The sequence below is a fragment of the Hemitrygon akajei genome, chromosome 15 (assembly GCF_048418815.1).
Source record: "Hemitrygon akajei chromosome 15, sHemAka1.3, whole genome shotgun sequence".
Taxonomy (NCBI): domain Eukaryota; kingdom Metazoa; phylum Chordata; class Chondrichthyes; order Myliobatiformes; family Dasyatidae; genus Hemitrygon; species Hemitrygon akajei.
In genome coordinates this window covers 28,289,125-28,296,416 of record NC_133138.1, presented here as the reverse complement: position 1 = coordinate 28,296,416, position 7,292 = coordinate 28,289,125, and the positions used below count along the sequence as shown (strand labels likewise).

At 41.5% G+C, this 7,292-nt stretch overlaps 1 protein-coding gene across 1 annotated transcript in view; it reads left to right on the top strand.

Moving 5' to 3' along the window:
• The first annotated feature begins 768 nt into the window (after window positions 1–768).
• Window positions 769–7,292, top strand: part of rad50 (RAD50 homolog, double strand break repair protein) — a 166,891-nt gene continuing 160,367 nt past the window's right edge. Inside the window, exon 1 of the mRNA XM_073067338.1 lies at window positions 769–850. The gene's annotated coding sequence lies outside the window, so the exon portion shown is untranslated. The remainder of the gene's footprint in view (window positions 851–7,292) is intronic.

The following is a 7,292-nucleotide window of genomic DNA, read 5'->3' as shown; positions in this document are numbered from 1 at the left end:
CTCTCCATCTCTCTGCACACTGGGTGTTTGAAGCTCTCCTTTTGTTTTTAATGGATTCCCTGTTTCGTGGCTGCCTGAAAGCAGATGAATCTCAGGGCTGTATAAAGTATCGGCATGTTGATAATAAATGTACTTTGAACTTCAAAAGCATTGGAACAGGATTCCAGGATATCAATAAGCAGTCAGCAAGCAGTTAAATAGGGAATTCAAGCAAAAATAAGCTTCTCCATCGAAGAAATGGAATGTGAGATTTGAAGTCTTGCTTTTAAAAGAGGAAATAAGCAATCGGAACAGAATTATAAGTTAAAATCTGAAATGGAACAGAACTAAATCATGAGTTTCTGCAAGCATCTTTGCTAAACAATTTGTTTAGATATTAAAATGATAAAAAATATGTACCAAGTTACGAAACGTTGCAGTTTTAGGGCGAGTTGACTGACAACATTACTTAATGCACAATATTTGTATAAGGCTAAAGGCGCGGTGCATTGATAGCTGAAAAAAAACTGTTCTTTTCATAATATTTAAACGTATTATTAACGGTCTTCAGCATTTTTAAAAGAGTTTCATTAAACAAAATTACTGAAATAGTGAAAACAAAGCCACAGCATAGTATAATAAATGGGTTTTAAGCAAAAGGTGGACGAAGTTTCTGGGATCCCTGGAAGACGGTGTGCATGTTGAGTGACAGTGCTGGCTGGCTGGAAGTTCCGCCTTCATCGGTGCGGAGGAAGAGGGCGGTGCATGCGCAGGAGGAAGAGTGTATCAATTTGAACAGTATCAGCTGGCGCCAGGGTTCCATAGAAGGAAGTGTTGCTGTATAAGGGCTGGAGTTTACCTTCTATGACCGGTGTAAGTCGGAGCCGCTTGGCTATCATTTCCCCGCACCTCACGTTTCTCACACAGCCTTTCGCCGTTCCAGGCCTTGATTATAACTCCGGTCGCTGTAATCCCGCTTTCAGCAGGTTCTGTAGCATTTAAACTAGGGCCTCATTTTTTTTTTCAGATACCAACATATTGATGCTATTTTTTTAACTTCCACGTTTAATTGTTGATTAACCATGAATCGATAAGTCCCCGCTTGCCCTAATAAAGAGAGAGTTTATATTTCTGCAGCCGAAGACAGTGATTTCTTTTAGACTCTGGGTTAAGGATATTTCCTAAGGTTGAAATTGAGAAATATTTATTGACAGCCGGTCAAACCGTTGCTTAGTTGTTTTAAGGAGTTTTTTTTTGTTGCAGTGTTAAGAGGGCCTGATCTAGTTATAAACTCGCAGTATGCATAAGACTTTAACCTTTAGGACTACTGGGTGTTGAACGCGCGAAACGTTTTGCTTTTAATGTGTGGCCACGTGGTGATAATAATGAAAGGATAAATCGAGGAATTAAGTGCAAGTTTCACCTCCAGAAAAAAGAGTACTAAGCGAAGTAATGTGGCCAAAGTGTTACGGGCCCTCTGAACTTGATGCTTTGCATCTTATACTCATGGTGGCTACAGAGGAAGTGGATTTTTTGGAATATTGGTATAAGGTATAGGAGTAGAATTAGGCCATTTGGCCCATTGAGCCTGCACCGCTATTTCATCATGGCTGATCCATTTTTCCTCTCAGCCACAATCCCTGCTTTGCTCTTGTATCCCTTCATATCCTGAGCAATCAAGAATGTATCCACCTCTGCCTTAAATACACATAAAGACTTGGTCTCCACAGCTGTCTGTTGCACAGAATTCCACAGATTCACCACTCTGGTTAAAGATATTCCTCATTTCCATTCTAAATGGATGACCCTCTATTCTGAGGCTGTGTCCTCTGGTATTAGACTTCCCCAGCAGAGGAAACATCCTCTCCACATCCAGTCTATCGAAGCCTTTCAACATTCAATAGGTTTCAGTTAGGTCCTGCCTCATTCTTATGAATTCCAGTGAGTAGAGGCCCAAAGCCATCAAACACTCTTCATATGAGAAGCCTTTCAAACCAGGAATCATTTTAGCGAGCCTCCTTTGAACACTCTCCAACGTCAACACATCGTTTTGTAGATGAGGGGCCCAAAACTGCTCACAATACTCCGAGGGTTACATCCTTGTATTTTATACTCTAGTCTTCTTGAAATAAGTGCTAACATCATGATTGCCTTCCAGAAAAGGCTCCCTTTTCTCCCCACACTTTGTCTCCTGCAAACCAGCCAATGCTCTATCCACGCTAGTATCTTTCCTTTAGTATTATGGGCTCTGAACTTGATAAAGAGCCTTGTGCGGTAGCTTGTCAAAGACCTTTTAGAATCCAAGTACACAACACCCACTGATTCTCCTTTGTCAATCCTGCTTGGTATTTCTTCAAAGAATTCCAGCAAATCTTTCAGGAATGGTTTTTTAAGGAAACCATACTGACCTAGGCCTATTTTATCATGTACCTTCAAGTACCCCAAAACCGTATCCTTAACACTTGACTGCAACATCTCCCCAACCACTGAGGTTGGACTAACTGACTATAATATCCTTTCTTCTGTATCTTTCCCTTTTTGAAGAGTGGAGTGACATTTGTAATTTTCCATTCCTCTGGAATCATGCCAGAATCGAATGATTCTTGAAAGATCATTACTAATGCCTCTACAATCTCTTCAGCCACCTCTTTCAGGACCCTGGGGTGTAGTCCTTCTGGTCCAGGTGACTTATCTACCTTTAAACCTTTTAGTCTCTCCCTAGTAATAAACTTCATACAATTCTGTCACCTGACACACTCGGACTTCTAGCATACTGCTAGCATCTTCCACAGGGAAGACTGATTCAGGTTGTCTGACATATTCGATCAGTTTCAATGAGATTCCACTTGGCATTTCCCCTTGTGAATAAGTATCCAGAATAGAGATAGTGTGTGAGGGTGCAATGGGACATCACTTGCTGTTAAAAGGCCTTGGCCAAAAATAGCTTTCTGGTTGAGTTATTGAGTTTACATGCTGCTGAGATATAGTGGAAAAATTGTTTTGCATGCTCTCCATGCAGATCATTTCAAGACAGTACAATGGTGTATTGACGTCAAGAGTCCACCCTATCGTGCAAGAGATCTATTATAATGGGACTGGAACTGTTCTTGGCGCTTGGTGGTCTGTGCTTTCAGATTTTTGCACCTTCTGCCCAATGTGAGTAGGGAGGAGAATGTTGAGAGTGGGAGGGGTATTTATGTCAACTGCTTTCAAAAGGTAGCGGCAACTGCAGTCCACAGAGGTGAAGTTGGTGTATGCAGTGGACTAACCAGTGTCCACAACTCTGCTTATTTCTTGCATTTGTGAGCAGAGCAGATGGCATATAGAGCTGTTATGTGGTCTAATCTTAATTTCCTGCAAATAATTGCAATTTAGATGTGTTCTGATGCATCCCTTGTTAATGTTGATGGGGTTTCTGGTAATAATGTTAAGTGTCAGGAAGAGTTGAATAGACTTTATCTTGTTCTAGATGGTTATCAGCTGTAACTTGTGAAATGTGATTGTGACCCTCAGCCTGCATTTTGTTTGAATTCGCTGTACGTAGGCACCGGCTGAATCATCAGCAAATATCTTCTTTCAACCTTATGAGAAGAGCAGCTGAATGGGGGGAAATTCAAAATACTGGAAATTCTCAGCAGTTAAGGGGCACTGTCTATGGAAAGGGAACCAGTGACAATGTTTCAGATTGCTAACTTTATTTGCCATTGGCCTGAAGCATTACAGTGTAATTCTGTTTTCTTCTCTCTGGATGCTGCCTGACCTGCTGAGTATTTCAACCGTTCTGGATTCTATTGCAGATTTTAGTGATGGGCAATTAAATCCTGGCTCAGCCTGTGAAGCCCACATCCCCACAATTAGAATCAGTTTTATTATTACTGAAGTATGTCATGAAATTTGTTTTTTTGCAGCAGCAGTATATTGCAATACATAAAATATAGTATACATTTCAATGAGATAGATATACAAAAATATATAACTAGTGCAGAATGAGCAAAAGTAATGAGGTCATGTTCATGGGTTCATTGTCCATTCAGTAATCTGAAGGCGGAGGGAAGGAAGCTGTTCATAAAATGTTGAGTGTGTATCTTCAAGCTCCTGTCCCTTCTCCCTAGTGGTAGCAATGAGAAGAAGGTATGTCATTGGTGGTGGAGGATCTTAATAAGATCTTAAGACATAGGAACAAAATGAGGCCATTTGGCCCATTGAGTCTGCTCCACTGTTCAATTGTGGCTGATCCTTTTTTCCCCTCCTCAGCCTCACTCACTGGCTTTCTCCCTGTAAACTTTGATGCCATGTCCAATCAAGAACCTATCAAGCTCTGCCTAAAATACGCCCAATGACCTGGCCTCCACAGCCTCTGTGGTAACAAATTCCACAAATTCACCGCCCTTCATCTAAAGAAATTTATTCGCCTCTCTGTTTTAAATGGATGCCCCTCTATCCTGAGACTGTGCCCTCTTGTCGTAGATTCCCCCACCATGGGAAATATCCTTTCCACATATAGGCCTTTCAACATTCGAAAGGTTTCAATGAGATCCTCCCTCATCCTTCTAAGTTCCAGTGAGTACAGACCCTGAGCTATCAAGCATTCCTCCTATGATAACCCTTTCATTCCAGGAGTCATCTTTGTGAACCTTCTCTGAATCCTCTCTAATGCCAGCACGTCTTTTTTTTAGCTGAGGAGCCCAAAACTCTTCAAAACACTCAAAGTGAGGTCTCACAAGTGCCTTAGAAAGCCACAGTATCACATCCCTACTCCTGTATTCTAGACCTCTTGAAATGAAGGCTAACTTTGCAATTGCCTTCTTTACCACTGACCCGCTGACTCTGCCTGTAAGTTAACCTTTATGGTGTTCTGCAGAAGGACTCCCAAGTCCCTTTGAATGTTAACTTATTCGATGGTCTCCACGTTTATTTCTACTACCAAAGTACACGACCATGCATTTTCAACATTGTATTTCATTTGCCACTCCATTGCCCATTCTCCTAATCTGTCTTAAGTCCTTCTGCAGCCTTCCTGTTTCCTCAAAACTACCTGCCCCCCGCCTCACCAATCTTCATATAATTTGCAAACTGGGCAACAAAGCCATCTATTCCATCATCTAAATCATTGATATACAGCATAAAAAGAAGTGGTCCCAACACTGACCCCTGCAGAACACCACTAGTCACTGGCAGCCAACCAGAAAAGGATTGTTTTATTCTCACTCGTAGCCTCCTACCAATCAGCCAATGCTCTAATTGTGCCAGTAAGTTTCCTGTAATACCATGAGCTCTTAACTGGTGAGCAGCCTCATGTGTGGCACCTTGTCAAAGGCCTTCTGAAAATCCAAAAATACAACATCCATTGCGTCCCCTTTATCTATTCTACTTGTAATCTCCACAAAGAATTCCAATAGGCTCATCAGGCAAGACTTTTTCTTAAGAAAACCATGCTGACTTTGTCCTATCTTGTCCTGTGTCACCAAGTACTCCATAACCTCATACTTAACAATTGTCTCCATCATCTTCCCAACCACTGAGGTAAGGCTAATTGGTCTCTAATTTCCTTTCTGCTGCTTCCCTCCTTTCTTAAAGAGTGGAGTGTCATTTACAATTTTCCAGTCCTCTGGCACCATGCCGGGAGTCCAGTGATTTTTTGAAAGATTATTCCTACTGCCTCCACAATCTCTACCACCTCCTCTTTCAGAACCCTATGGTGCGGTTCATCTGGTCGAGGTGACTTATGTACCCTTGGGTCTTTCAGCTTTTTGAGCACCTTCTCCCTTGTAATAGTAACTGCACCCACTTCTCTTCCCTCACACCCTTCAACATCTGGCACACTGATAGTGTCTTCCACAATGAAGACTATTGCAAAATACTCATTTAGTTCATCTGCCATCTCCTTGTCCCCCTGTTAGTATTTCTCTGGCCTCATTTTCTAGCCATCATATATCCACTCTCATCTCTGTCTTATTTTTCTGTATAAATGAATACGTTTTTTCTATCCATCTTGATATTCTTTGCTAGCTTGCTTTCATATTTCATCTTTTCCTTTCTAATGATTCTTTTAGTTGCTTTCTGTAGGTTTTTAAAAGCTTTCCAATCCTCTATCTTCCCACTAATTTTTGCTTTGTTGTATGTCCTTTCTATTGCTTTTCCATTAACTTTGACTTGTCAGCCACGGTTGTACTATTTTGCCATTTGAGTATTTCTTTGTTTTTGGAATGCACCTATCCTGCATCTGCCTCCTTTTTCACAGAAACTCACACTATTGCTGCTCTGCTGTCATCCGTGACAGCAGCTCCTTCCAATTTACTTTGACCAACTCCTCTCTCTATAATAACTCCTCTATAGTTTCTTTTATTCCACTGAAATACTGCTATGTCAGACTTTACTTTCTCCCTATGAACTTCCAAGTTGAACTCAATCTTATTGTGATCATTGTCTTCTAAGGGTTCCTTGACCTCAAGTTCCCTCATCGCCTCCGGTTCATTACATAACACTTAATCCAGTATAACTGATCCCTTAGTAGACTCGATGACAAGCTGCTCTAAAAAACCATCTTGTAGGCATTCAACAAATTCACTCTCTTGAGATCCATTACCAGTCTGATTTTCCCAATCTACCTGCATGTTAAAATCTTCCATGATTATCATAACATTTCCCTTTTGACATGCCTTTACAATTTCCTGTTGCTTTCTATAGTCCACCTCCCAGCCACTGTTGAGAGGTCTGTATATAACTGCCATCAGTTTCATTCTACCCTTGCAGTTTCTTAACTCAGCCCACAAGGATTCAAAATCTTCTGATCCTATGTCACATCTTTCTAATGATTTGATGCCATTCGTTACCAACAGAGCCATGCCTCCCCCTCTGCCGACCTTCCTGTCCCTCTAATACAATGTGTAACCTTGGGCATTCAGTTCCCAACTCCAACCGTTCTTCAGCCACAATTCAGTGACGGCCACAACAGCATACACGACAATCTAAAAGTGCAACAAGATCATCCACCTTGTTTCTTATACTCTGTGCATTGAGATATAACACTTTCAGTACTTTTAATTGTTATTCTTTTGCACTGATACTCACCATGCTGGCTGCAATTTTGTCCTATCACATGCCTGCCCTTCCTGACAGTCTGACTGCATACTGTCTTTGCTTTTTTACCATTTGTCCTTTCCTGAGTCCCTTCACTCCGGTTCCCACCCCGCTGCCAAATTAGTTTAAATCACCCTCTATAGCTCTAGCAACCCTACTTGCTAGACTATTGGTCCTCCTTGGGTTCAGGTGCAGCCTGTCCCTTTTGTACAGGTCATATCTCCTCCAGACAA